The sequence below is a fragment of the Manacus vitellinus genome, unplaced genomic scaffold (assembly GCF_001715985.3).
Source record: "Manacus vitellinus isolate BGI_N305 unplaced genomic scaffold, ASM171598v3 scaffold_38_pilon, whole genome shotgun sequence".
Classification (NCBI taxonomy): Eukaryota; Metazoa; Chordata; class Aves; order Passeriformes; family Pipridae; genus Manacus; species Manacus vitellinus.
Window position 1 is genome coordinate 1,582,862 of NW_021940526.1, and position 13,197 is coordinate 1,596,058.

Genomic DNA, 13,197 nt, shown 5'->3' on the forward strand with positions numbered 1-13,197 from the left:
TACATTTATATCATTCATTTGCATATAAATACATGTCAGTACTGTCTTTAAATCCAAGATGTGCTGTATTTATATATTTAGGAACCTCTCCTGTGAAGAAACCCAATATTGTGTTAAATGCAGAATTCTTCTGTGAAGCCTTCTGTAAGATAATTTGAGAGTCCTTTGGATACAGAAGTGCTGCAAACAGCATTTTTCCCTCCAAAATAAGTAATTCCTATTTCCAGTGAATATTTAAATGAATTTGTTCATCTCTCTTTTCTTTTTAAAAGGAAAGGGAAAAGGTAAAACCAAATTATTAGAATAAGGGTCAGAGTTATCAGCTTTCAGTACAGGGAGAGGTGAAGGAAATCTGCAGAGTTCGGATTTAGGTGATGTCAGTGGCACCCCATGGGCATTGCAGAGTTAGTCCTGATACAGAAATAGTGGGGGCAGCAAGGTATCAGGGTGTAGAATTAAAATTTGAGAGGCTCAAGAGCATCAGAAATATCCTATGTTGCTTTTGGAGTTTTATACCTTTCTAATTTCCCCTGCATTTACATCTCTTGCACTATTGAAAATTTGTGTAGGTGTTCACCCTTAAGTTCAATGTCAGTCATAGCAAATATCCTTCTTAGTACTGACTCAGGGAAAGTTCTACTGAACACAGAAGTGTCAGAAGATGATTCTACTCAAGGAATTGATTTTACTGTAATACTGATTTTAGTTTAATAAATGCTTACCTATGTATGGAAATATATCTGAATATTGGGGACTCTATTAATTAGAGAGTACAAGTCCAGTACTAGAGATTTTTTGTAGAAAAGCTGAGAAGGACACCTTTATTTAGTTTTTTTTAAGCTCTTCTTTACAAAGTCAACTGGATTTGAAGTCTGTGCAAGTACTGATGCACTTGGAGGAGATGTCTGGGTTTAATGATGGCCTTAAATAGAAGCCTCCTCCCTTTTTGCTGGTACCAGTTTTTTATGGTGGTAAATACTTTAATGTTATACTATTTATAACTATCACACACACACATATATATATGTATGTTTATTTGATTCACATCTTCTAGCTCCCATGACATGACCCTGATCCCAGTCCCAGTTAATTGAAGTGACCTGCTGGTGCTCTATGAAGCGTGGCCATCTGTTTATTCCCTGATTTGAAATTCAGACTAGTGGTGTTTAATTAAACTCTTGTTTCTGGTTTTCCTTTAAAGTAAATGTGTGTATGTCTGTGAGAGAGAGAGAGATAGAAATGTTTACAGGAAGTGAGAACTCCTCTGTAATCAATACCATTCTTTTTTCCATTTTCAGAAGCTCATAATGTTTTATTTTATAATGTACTTTATGTTTAGTGCAGTTTTAAAATATATTGATGCCTGACTCTTGTTTAAAATATGAACATCCAACAATGTGAACCATGAATTTAATTAAGGAGTAAAGGGATGGAAAAATTAAGTTATAGGAAAAGTTGAAAGAATGAAACTTAGTACTTGGCTGGATCATAAGAGGAGTTGGGAACGGGGCATAAACATCTGCAAATATTCAGGTGAAACTGCCATGGCTCAGCAAGAAAATGATACATTAACATACATCATTGTTAAATGATATTTTTAGAAAATAAAGGTACTGTCTAAAGTCTAGAAGATGCTTTGATTTGGAAAGCTTCAGGGTTGACAGTGCTTCCTTGGAGAAGATCACCACTGGTGTAGCTCAAATCAGACCAGACTCTATTTGTAATATGGTTATACCTCTCTCATTAGGTTTCTAAATGAGTTTTATGTGGATGTATATTTTTAAAAAAAGGCAACAAATGAAACTTGCATGTTATGTATAAGTAAAAACTCTGTTTTCTCTGTGCACGTTCATTTCATGTGTCATTTTACACACATTTACACCTGTGTGTAAATGCATTTAAAATGTGCACATAAAGTAACAGAAATTTACAATCATTTTGGATTTCTATGGGTTTCTCAATATAATATTGTTTTAATTTCCCATGTCTCTTCCTTTTAATTTGTCTTTAAGTGGTAAATTTGGCACAAATCTTTTTCTCCAAGAAATTCTTTTTTTATGCTCAAAGTTATTACTAGATGTTAAACCAAATAATTTAACTTCAGTATTCTTTGGGAAATAAAAATTTTCACATTTTGTGTTGGTTTAGACTTTTTTAACTGTTTTTAGTGATAGATGTGGATAGAAATTCAGTCTTTGAGAGTTAGTTATATCAGGCTCTATAATCAATCATGGAAAGGATGTTCTTTGGTGTTAGTTTGCTACAAACAGTTTTTAAGGGACAGGTTTTGTAAGCTGTTTTGATTCCTTACTTATGAAATTGCTCATGTCTTTAGGTCTGGAAGGTCAGCAAGAGATTGAACAGTCTGGGGAAAACCTGTGGTGTGGAGAAAGGAGAGTTTGGACTAGTAATTCGAAGGAGTACATGTGGAATGGACACACTGGGTTGAACCAGAGCTCTAGGTAGTTTGGTGACCTGTTTCAGATAGAGGGTGTTTGCAAGTCTCCAAGGAAAAGTACAGGACTGGGAAAAGCACCTCCACTGCATTATCCAAGCTTCCAGCAGTTTGTGATACTGGGATTTTAGAAGCTGGAGATATACTTGTTTTTGACAGGTCAGGGTGACTTCTCAAGATTTCTCATTTCTTTTTGTTCTTAAAAGAACAGTTATTTAAGAAACAACTTGCAGTTATTTAAATTTTGCTGGGAATGTTTTTCTTATTCTGTGGTGGTTTACCTTTGTAGAAGCTTTCTTGGAGAAGGAAAAGTGTTAGTTTAAATGCCACAGTAAAAACACAGTAGAGTTTGTTCTTGAATTTTTATTAATTTTGTTCTAAAATCCTTCTGTTGAAGCTTCAGTTGGAGACATGTCTTTCAATACCTGCCTCATTAAAAAAGGAGGGAGAAGACATTGCTATACAACTACTTCATTTAAAGTACTTCCAAGTTCCTGTAACTTTCTTTCAGTGGTTGTGTATTATTTGAAGACATTTTGGATCTTCTGCTGGCCCTGTGGCTGCTGGCAGGCTTCTGCTTCTGCCTCTTCAGGCAGGATTTGCTATTAGTTCTTATGCCTTTTAGCAAGTTGTTTCTTGAATATTTTTGACTATTTTTGTCATGATTTTATATTGAATGTGCCAAAGGTGGTGGTTCTGAACTTGTTTGGGCATGACTTCAACTTCTTGAACAGTAATTTTATACCTCTAACAGTCACTTGGCCTTGTTGTTTAACCACACTGTCTTTGGTTTTATTTTTTTTGGCTTTTCAAAAGTTACTTCAAGGTTTATAAAATACAGGATATTGTAAAACTCATATTTTATGGTTATAGTTTAACAGGGCCTGGGACAACTGAAGTCAAAAGATGAAGACTTTCTAAAGACAGGATGGGGGAGATGGTAGAACATAGGAATGAATATAAAGGGCCTGAAATTCAAGGTTTATTCTGTAACTCTCAGTCTAAAATCAGTCTCTGTGCAAACAAGTAAAATCTTTCTGATTTCTTTCTATCAACTTTTGGAGAGATTTTGACATACAAACTCTGGATTATATAAAAATTAATATTTTTTTTAGGAAAAAAAATGACTGTGGGACTTTATTGGCACTCAAAGGATAAGCATTACAAGTATTCTCTAAGTGTCTCAAAACCAGTATTAAAATACAAGAAATCCAGAGAATTTTGCAGTATCTTGGCATAGCCAAGATACCTGAGAAGTCTTAATTGTGACATCTAACAGCATAATACAAGTGCCATTCCATGCAAGAATGATAGTAGAGACTGAGTGAAAGCTTCTTAAATGAATGAGCAAGACCAGTGGCCTTTATTTAGTGTAAATGTAAGTAACAGCTAAACTGGTTTTTGGATCAACATGTAGAAGCCAAATCTCTGGTGTCTAAAAGCTTTTACATGCATGTGTGCACACAGACACAAACAAAACAGCCTGCCCTTTAAGCACCCCCACCACCTCCCCAAAAAAAGAGGCCAAACCCACACTTCTAAGGCCACTTGGAACTCTTTAGTGGCTGTTTTTTGTTGGTATATGAATGTAAACACAGGAAGATGGGTATTATTTGGAGGGAAAACATTTGTGAACAAAACCCAACCGCAGGAGAAACAATAGTCCATTTTTTTGGCTGTACTTTAAGAAAACATTTCCTATTTTTTCCTGAACATAATAGGAATCAAAGGCTTTGTGCATATTCTTCTCATTCAAAACAATATCAAGTGTGACATTGAATCCCCTCCTCAGTTGGAATATCCGTGATGGTTGTGAATATTCATCCACTAACTGTGCCAAAAGTAATACTACTGGGGTAAGAGTCTGTGTCTTTCCTGAGAGATAAGTTGAAAAGTCATAGTTCTGTCTGGATATACAGAACCTTAACTAGAAATATAAAGATAAATACCAAAGTTACAGTAATAGCTAATGCATGAGGCTTTGAAAGGCATCTATAGGTGGAATTTTTGAGTGGAAGTGTGGAGACTGATGTGTTGCATTTCTTTTTCTAGCTTTGCAACAGTAGGTAGTAAAAATGTACTTATCCATTCCTCGTGTGTGGGGATGTGCTTTGTGTCTAGGTATCAGTCATTAAAGCCAGCAAACCTTTAATATTGCATTTCTGAAGGCAGACGTAAGGTCTTGCATTAGTTACAAAATGCAGAAATTCTATGACACAAGCTACAAAGTCTCCAGCTTCTATTAAAATCCATTTGAGGAGAATATTTGATACAAGAAAGGCACATAGGATGTTCTAGGAAGAATTTAAAGAGGACTTAATCATGGTTTATAACACTGAAGAAGAAGGATTGAAGTCTTGTAATATATTGAGCTCATTCAACAGGACTGAGCCCAAAGTTGTGTTTTATTGAGAAGGTAGCAGGGATATCAGATTTATGGAGATTTATTTATGAGGTGTGGTTGAAGATCCAATCTGGGAAAAGTCTTTCAGTGATGCCTTGCTCTTCTCCACTGCCCAGAGCCTGTTCCTGACTGAATCAAATACAGGTAACAGCAGTGTTTTAGGAATACATGTATAGACTTCATTTATTCTCTGTAAAGAAGGATAATGTGCCCGGCTCCCTTAACAGTGTCTTGTGTTGATGAATTCACCCAGATCCTAAAAGACTGTTAAGGTCTTTGATCAAAAGCAGTGGCCTCTGTTCTGATAAAGGCATTTTAGAGTTTACATCAAAATAGTTTAAAAACTGTGTTAGATATACATATGTATATATGATGCATCATTTCTGAGGGAAAAATAGCACACTTTGTGTTGTGAGGAAGCACAGAATCATTTAGCTTGGAAGGAACCACTGGAGATCTGGTCCAGCCTTCTCCTCAAGGAGGGTTCTCTTGGTTTTGAAATCCACATCAATAAGGAAATAAGTATATTTACTCTTCCTTCTCCCACCTTTTCCTGCTCAAACTTCTTGTTTTTGTTCATATCTGTTTTTTTTTCCCTGTGTATCTCGTGGTTGCTTTTGCAGGTAAAATGGTACAGGTAAAGTGGTATAGGGTGGAATAGGAATGACATCTGTGGAGAGATGGCCTGTGCTCGTGAAAATGGTTGTTGAGCTATGGTCACAGCCAGCATTTTGGTCTCCTTATGGAAGCCACTGATCTGTAGATTCTTACTTGAAAACGCCTTCTTGACACAAACCACAGTGATGTGGAAATTCACAGAGTAACTATTTTTCAGGGGAGCTTCAATGCAGATGAATGGACTTGTAATGCAGATACATGGCTCTGTCATCTCTGGGTGTTGAGGGCAGTTGTGGGTGTACAAGGATCCGGTGGTGAATACCTGGCCAGGTGTTGTTTCATAGAATCATAGACTGGTTTGTTTGAAGGGGACCTTAAAGACCATCGTGTTCCAACCCCCCTGCTATGGGCAGGGACTACTTGCACAAGACCAGAGCCCCATCCAGCTTGCCCTTGAACACTTCCAGGATTGGACCATCCTCAGCTTCTCTGGGCAACCTGTACCAGTGAATTACATTTATGATGTAATTATAAATCTTGCTTCAACCTCGCATGTGTCATTAGGCCTGAGATAACACACAAGTGCAGCATTGTGTGTCTGGCCTGTGTCCTTCTGAGTCCACGCTCCAAATGCCCAGAGGAATTTCACATGCAAACCTTGTATCCTGAACAGATTGTTTCAGCTACGCTGTGTGAGATGGATATTATGATACAGTTGATCTCTTTGTAGAAATATGTATTATCTCTCAAAATCAGTCTGGTCCTGTAAGGTTTGGGGAATAATAGGTAACCTAATGCATCACAGATGAAGCAGCTGCATATGGAGAAGAGTTATGTCATTGTTCCCATGAACCAGAGGGTAGAGGAAGAAGAGGTCTATCTCCAGACAGATCAGTATTTACCTCTGAAGCCTTTGTGTCCAGATGCCTTTCAGAGGCTTCAGTGCTGTAGCATGTGGTGTCTGAACTAACCCACCACCACCATGAGGCTGGGAAAAGGGAAAGGATGCAAGAGGCAGAGATGATTTGTGGGAATGGTAGCACTGAGAAGCAGTCAGTTGAACACAGTGTTCAGTGCTGAGGGGTTTGTCCTCAAAATTATCAGTGGTTGTTTGAATTGCCTTTGGAAGAGCCGTTGGGAAGCAGGACTGGATGGATGCAATAATCAAAGAGGGCTTATTGCCTCTTGAAATTTTAATTGGGCTTGAAATAGGTGCAGGGATATAAATTGAATTGGAGACAGGGGCAAACCGAGCTCTCTTTTTATGTCTTAAACACTTCTCTGTGATTGGGAGTAAATGAATATATTGAAGTAACTAACACATAAGCTACTGTCTTGCTTCTTTCCTGTAAGTTTTATATGACAAAAGTGATGTAGTTTTGAGAGATGTAGTATTTTTAGCAAGAGATCAGTAGCAGCAAAGCTTCTCAAGGCAGGCAAAGTAAAAAAGTGTTGCTTTTCTCTTTTCAGTTTGACTGAAATGAGTCCTTCAAAATATGTTAAATGTAAAGAAGAATGTAAAAAGCACGTCCTTTTTAAGGGACCCAAGTTCTTTTCTTCGTTCTAACCTCCCTTGGAGGTACATCAGAAATTCTCATTAATAATTCAAACAAATAGCTTTATTATAAAGTTCCCTGCCATTTCCCACTATTTAGAAGTAAAGGATTCATGCATTTGGCATATTGTACATCTTTAACCGTTTTTTTTCTTATCTGTAAAATTGTAGAAAAGCTGAATGAGTTGTTCTTCAGAGTGATTTTAGTTTATTTTGCCTATATTAAAAACTTAGAGACATAGTAAGTGTTTTCCCACCTTTCCTTAGAGAAGATACTTTAGAGACAGTTTGTCTGGATGTTGAATTTGTCTTTTGTTATCTTTGAAACTTACCCAAATTTACTAAAGTTTCAACCTTTTGGAAGATTTCCATTGCATATTCTTAGTAGGTAAATCATCTAAGGATATTCTGTCTGCAGCAGGAATGTGTTCCATTGATCCCTCTAGGATCAATGCTTTAGGAATTGGACAGGACTTTGTTTGCAGGTGTTCTTCCTGGCAGCAGGTCAGTAAGTTAAAAATTTCCCCTGCTAGTATGAAGACAAGATGCAGCAGCTGATAGGAGTACAAAAAGCTGAAAGTTATGCAACTTTAATTTAATACTGCAGTGCATTCTGTTAGACTGGCCATTTTATGTCTTTTCAGAATTATACATTAAATTTTTATTTTAATATGTAACTAACTGCATCAGTATCTTGCCAGACAAATATTTTTACTGTACTCTATTTTGTTTTTTAAAATCGCTGGCTTGCAAGTCATTAGTCAGCTCTTTCTAGAGATGTTGGAAATGATATAAAATACAGTTTCACCGTGTTTCCATTAGGCATAACTAGAAATTATTCAGGAAATAAAGCAGCAATAGTAGTTCTTGTTAGCTGACACTTAAGGTACTACCACTGAACTGAAAATAACAATATCAAAGCTGAAACAGGACCATGTTCAGACTCTGCTGTATAGATAGTACAATACAGATAACCTGTAACTTGTATCTGTAGCTTCTGAAAAGAGAAGACTCATACTTTGGCATTGGAGTAAACCAGATTAATTTTTCCATTCTTGGCTGTGAGTAATGCAAGTTTCCATTTTACACTCCTTTAAACCAAGTTCCAACACTGTGTGGAGGTACTGTGTGTTTCACTAGCTAGACCGGGGCTCCAGCAGCTTGTCAGAGCTCCATAAGCTCCCTGCTTATGGCTCACAGAAAGCAGCTACATTTTCATTTCTCCTTCCATTCAACAGGAGCCTCTTTCATGTCTGCAAATTGGAAACGCGTGTTTTTCAGTGTGCTGCATGTATGTGTGTGTGCCCTCTGGCACACCTGCTTCTAATTTCCTGACTTGAAAGCATGTCCCATCAAAAGGAGCAGAAAAACAATTTCTCTCTGACACGCTGCTCAGAGGCCCTTGCTCTGCACAAGGCCTTCCTTCCCTTTGCCATCTTGGTCCCATTGGAGGGACGTTATAGGATGCAGAGCACACATTGTATGGGATGTTCGGCTTGTGTTGTGCTGGGTTCTTTCTCCTCTTGTTGTGGTTATTTCAAGCATTAGAAATCTACTTGAGAAGTCACTATGCTGAGGGGAAAGCAGTGATTTAGTTTCTTGAATGAAGCTCAAATGAAGGACTGATGTCTATGGCAAGTTAAGGTTTGGATAAACTAGTTAGTTACTGTTTGGTACAGAAAGATTGAAATGTAAACATTATAACTCAGATTTTTTGACCTTATCTTTAGATCAGTCTGTATTTTAAAATAGTATCAAATAGCTGAAAATTGAAGATGTTAACAATCTTAAAAAATAAAAACCTCACAAAAAAACCCCCTAGTAACTTGATTGTTGTGGAAGATGTGCGAAGGCAAACTAGCAAATTAATTAGCTATTAAAAAATTGCTTAGGAAGAAAAAAATACAAAATTTTAAGTTTTAGCTTAAATGTCTTGTCTGTTTTCTCAGTTCAGCACTGACATTTTCACAACCAGCTGCAGCACATACCCCTCCAGTGCTATGCTGTTGAATTAACATTGGCTTCGTTTACCACCCAGCTCAACAGAATGAAACCTTCAGAAAGACTTAAAGCTGAAAACCCATTATATGCATTTAGATAAACACTAATTGAAATGCATGGAATGGGCCTGACCCTGCAGCACAGTGGCTGGTGGTTTTCTGTATGATCTTCAAGTAGTTTTCAGGGAGGGGTAGGAGCTTCTGGTTGAAGACAGGTTGTTTGGGATCTTTTTGATGAGTTTTGTTTGTTTGTGTTTTTTGTTTGTAAAATTCTGGTTCTCACCAAGTGTGTTGGTTTGACTGCAAAATAAATGTGTTGTGGTTGTCAAGCCTTGTCATTCTTTCCTTCCCTTGCCATATACCTCTGGAGCTTTAGGAATCTGTTTAATTCTTTCCCTTTCACCTAGGAGGCTAGAAACTTGCATCAAAATACCTGTCTTTGCACGTATGTGTTTATGTATTTATTTTTCATAGAATCATAGAACGGTTTGGGTTGTGACCTCCCACTAGATCAGGTTGCTCAAAACCCCATCCAGCCTGGCCTTGAACACTTCCAGGGATGGGGCATCCACAGCTTCTCTGGGCAACCTGTGCCACTGTCTCACCACAGCAAAGAATTTTGTCCTGTCACTAATGTAAATCTACTCTCCTTTGGTTTAAAGCCATTCCCCTTGTCCTGTTATTGCACCACTCATCACTGGAGCCTGCTTGGACATCAAGCCATGGACTGCAACATCCAGCCAATTCCTTATCCATCAAGCAATCCATCCATCAGATCCATGTCTCTCCAGTGTAGACACGAGGGTGTTGTATGGGATGCCTTCAAATATTTTGCACAAGTCCAGGCAGATGACACCAGTTGCTCCTCCCTAACCCACCACAACTGTAACCCCATTGTAGAAGGCCACCAAGTATGTCAGGCATGATTTATCAAAATAAACTATATAGACTATACATTTCCTGTAGAAACATTGCCCCCTTTGCCAGTAGTGATCCCAGAGGAGGGCAGTTAATTATACTTAGTCCTGTAAACATGGACAGCAGCAGTTCCAACAGTAGTATTTTTGTCATTGGAGGGGTTATGAATAGGAAACATGGTGTTTGCAAAATATGACTGTGTTAGGAAAATAATTTGTTTGCTATATGAAACAGTTATTTCAGTGAGAAGCACTAATTTAACCCAGTAAATTTTTCCAGCTAGTCATCTCCATTTGAGTCACTCGTGTGTGAAGTCTTAGGGAAGTGCTGGTCTGTCATTGCAAAATATTTGTCTCTGAAATATAATGAGCTTCAGGTTACCAAAGAAGTCATCCTTGTAACTGGGAGAGGATAGTGAAATGATTTAAACTCTGTTTACAGGAAAGTTACTAAAACAAATATATTTGAGTCTTTAATGTAGAATTGAATAATTCTTATTGGGAGTCCCTGTTGTTTTGGGTTTAGTTTTATTCAGTGAAAAAACCGCCAAGTATATAAACACGTGCAGTTAAATGTAGTATAATGTGAGGTAGTTAAGCAAATGAACCAGATTTACATTTTCATCAGCTTGTGTGCATGATTTGGAAATGTGTTTAAGTAGCTTTCACTGCAGTTGGTGCTCTTGGGTTGTGTTAATGCAACTTTTTCGGAAGTTGGCTAATGTGGTGGTTAGATTACAAGTGACTAGAACTATAAATTTGAACCCACAGCTTTATATTGTAAGATATAAATCAGTTTTGATTCCTGTACTAATGTGTACGTTCATTTTGTGTCTAGTCCTAGTATTATCTCCAGTGTTGTAGGCTACAGAGACAGATAGATCTGCTAAACCTGCAAGACAGTTTGGTTCTGACTTGAGATGATAGAAAGGGTGATTCCATTGGAATAATTAGGGTAATTCTTTTTCTCAGCCTTTATCTGGTCAAAGTATGTAAAACACTGCTTAGTTGTTTTTTGTTTTTTTTTCTTCTCGGTCAAAAATAGATGTTCCTACATCAAAAACTGCAGTAACAAATTTTTCTTTTCCAAAAGGGGGAATTATTTTCCTTAGTTATCTGTCCCTGCAGATTGCCAGCATGTGATGTGTTGAAAGATTTTTGCATACACTGCCAGCAGCAGTCTGTAAGTTTGCTGCCTTATAGGTTGACATAAGTATGACATAAAGAAATGACTTTGTCTGTGGGGATGTAGAGATGTGTGATGTGTTAGTAGAACTGCAAAGCTGCTTTCTTTGTGGTTGATCCTGGATCACATCAGTGGGCTGCAGCTGTTCTTAACTCAGATTAAGTTTTCTCTCTCTGAATGTTTTTTTGGAGCAGACTTGATGTTATGGGAACTCTTCAATAAAGTCATTCTCTTGGGGGATAAATAACATTCTACGTCATGCTAAAAAATGGCTATTGTCTTTTTGATGCCAGTTTAGGAAATACTTTAAAATTGTGAAGTAGTAACATCTGGTTTTATTACTTGATGCATAGGACACACATAGGCTCACTCTCATTTCTGTGTCTCATTTGTTTGATTCCCATTCTCAGTCCTGTGCTTCTTGCCTCATATAGGGTATAAGTGTTATATATAAAGATATTAACAGGTCCTTTTCAAGAAAAAAATCAACTTGCTCAGTTTTTGCTGGAGCATATGCTTATTTAGTTTTGTTCTTCACAGCAAAATTTGTAGTGATTAAAGTTTCTTAGTTTAAAAAAAGTGATATCCAGGTTGTGATCTATGGGTAAAATGCATCTTGTGGCTTCCCCCTCCCCCTCCATGTTCTTTGTCTGGAATAAGTAGTAGATAACTCTCAGTTTTGTGAGGCAGTGAATGGACAGGCTGTAAGCAGCTGCTGAGGATGCACTATTGCAGGAGCCTCTTGAAGATTATCTCCCCACCAAGACCCTTCTCTTGTCTCTTGACGCTCTCAATGAAAACACTTTTCCCCTTGTGCTCTCAAGAACTGCCTCCCTTGGCTGTGTAATTGTTGTAGTATTTCAGCTCTTTCCTTTTCCTCTGTTTGTAACTGCTTTTACTCAATCTGTTTGCTATACAGAGGATTTTTTTGTCTTTCTGTTGTGCCAAGTGTATGTAGATTCAGTGCCAAAGTGCCCCACTTCAAACAATTCAGTTGAGCTGAATTGTATTAATCAGGAGACAATGCCCATTAACAGGAGAATATAACTGAAGACTAAGGTATTATTTTGATGATTGAACGTAGCAAGATTTTGGGACACATGCACACAATTTTTCATCAGTCTGATCCCTGATCTAATGGATCCACAATGCTCCTGAGGGTTTTTTGTTGGTTTTTTTCCCCAAATTTTGGAAATTAGGAGTGAGTGGGGTAATTTTTTTGTTTTCCTTTTGTATTAGCAATTTTTGAAGAACAGTGTTTGTAAACTTACTGTGCATTCAAGGGGGAGGGTATAATTGTGTGACAAGTAAACAGAAAGAGAGGGGTTTTTTTGAGTAGCTTGCCATGTTAATTAAGGTTTAAAAGTGGTGAGAAGAGCAAGAAACCAATCTATGAGTAGCTCCAAGACACAGCACTAGACCTGCCAACGTGGTTTTGTGCCGTATTGTGCCCAGACCAGTCAGTGCTCTAAACTCAGCATATTGGGAAGCACAGCGATGAGACACTCAACAGGCTGCACTGGGGCCACTTGGGGTTGGGTTTAGTTATTACATTTTTCTTTATGCCACATCTGCGCTGGCTTCAGTCAGTGTCTCAGAGTTCTCTCTGTTCTGGGCTTGTTAGTGCTTCCAGTAAAGTGAATGTTATCTGTGGAGACTGAGCTGCCTTCGTCTGAAGCCAGCCTAGGCCTGATGTCCTACCGGCTCCAGCTCCCTGCCATGTGGAAGCCACTAGATTGTTTCCAGCCATAAATTGTTTCTGGAAGCTGAGTAGGTGTATTTATGTAATTCTGTACCTGAGCTAATAAGTCCAACTGGATTATGCATATATTTTTTTTAAGGAACCAGCACAGTGCTTGCATCACCATGTCGTGTTTAATGAGAAATGAGAAATATGCTAGAAACATTTATATATAATTGGGAATTCATTGTATTTGATTTCTCTATGTATTCTGGTGTCTAATGCAGTTTTAGGCCAGGATATACTCTGAAGTTACAAATCTGATCAAACTGTAGTCACCCAAATTAGATAATTTGAAATCATTGTTACATTGTAGCTGTA

At 37.7% G+C, this 13,197-nt stretch overlaps 1 protein-coding gene across 2 annotated transcripts in view; it reads left to right on the forward strand.

Moving 5' to 3' along the window:
• TASP1 (taspase 1) overlaps window positions 1-13,197 on the forward strand; it is a 75,469-nt gene that overhangs the window by 36,152 nt on the left and 26,120 nt on the right. The window lies entirely within an intron of this gene.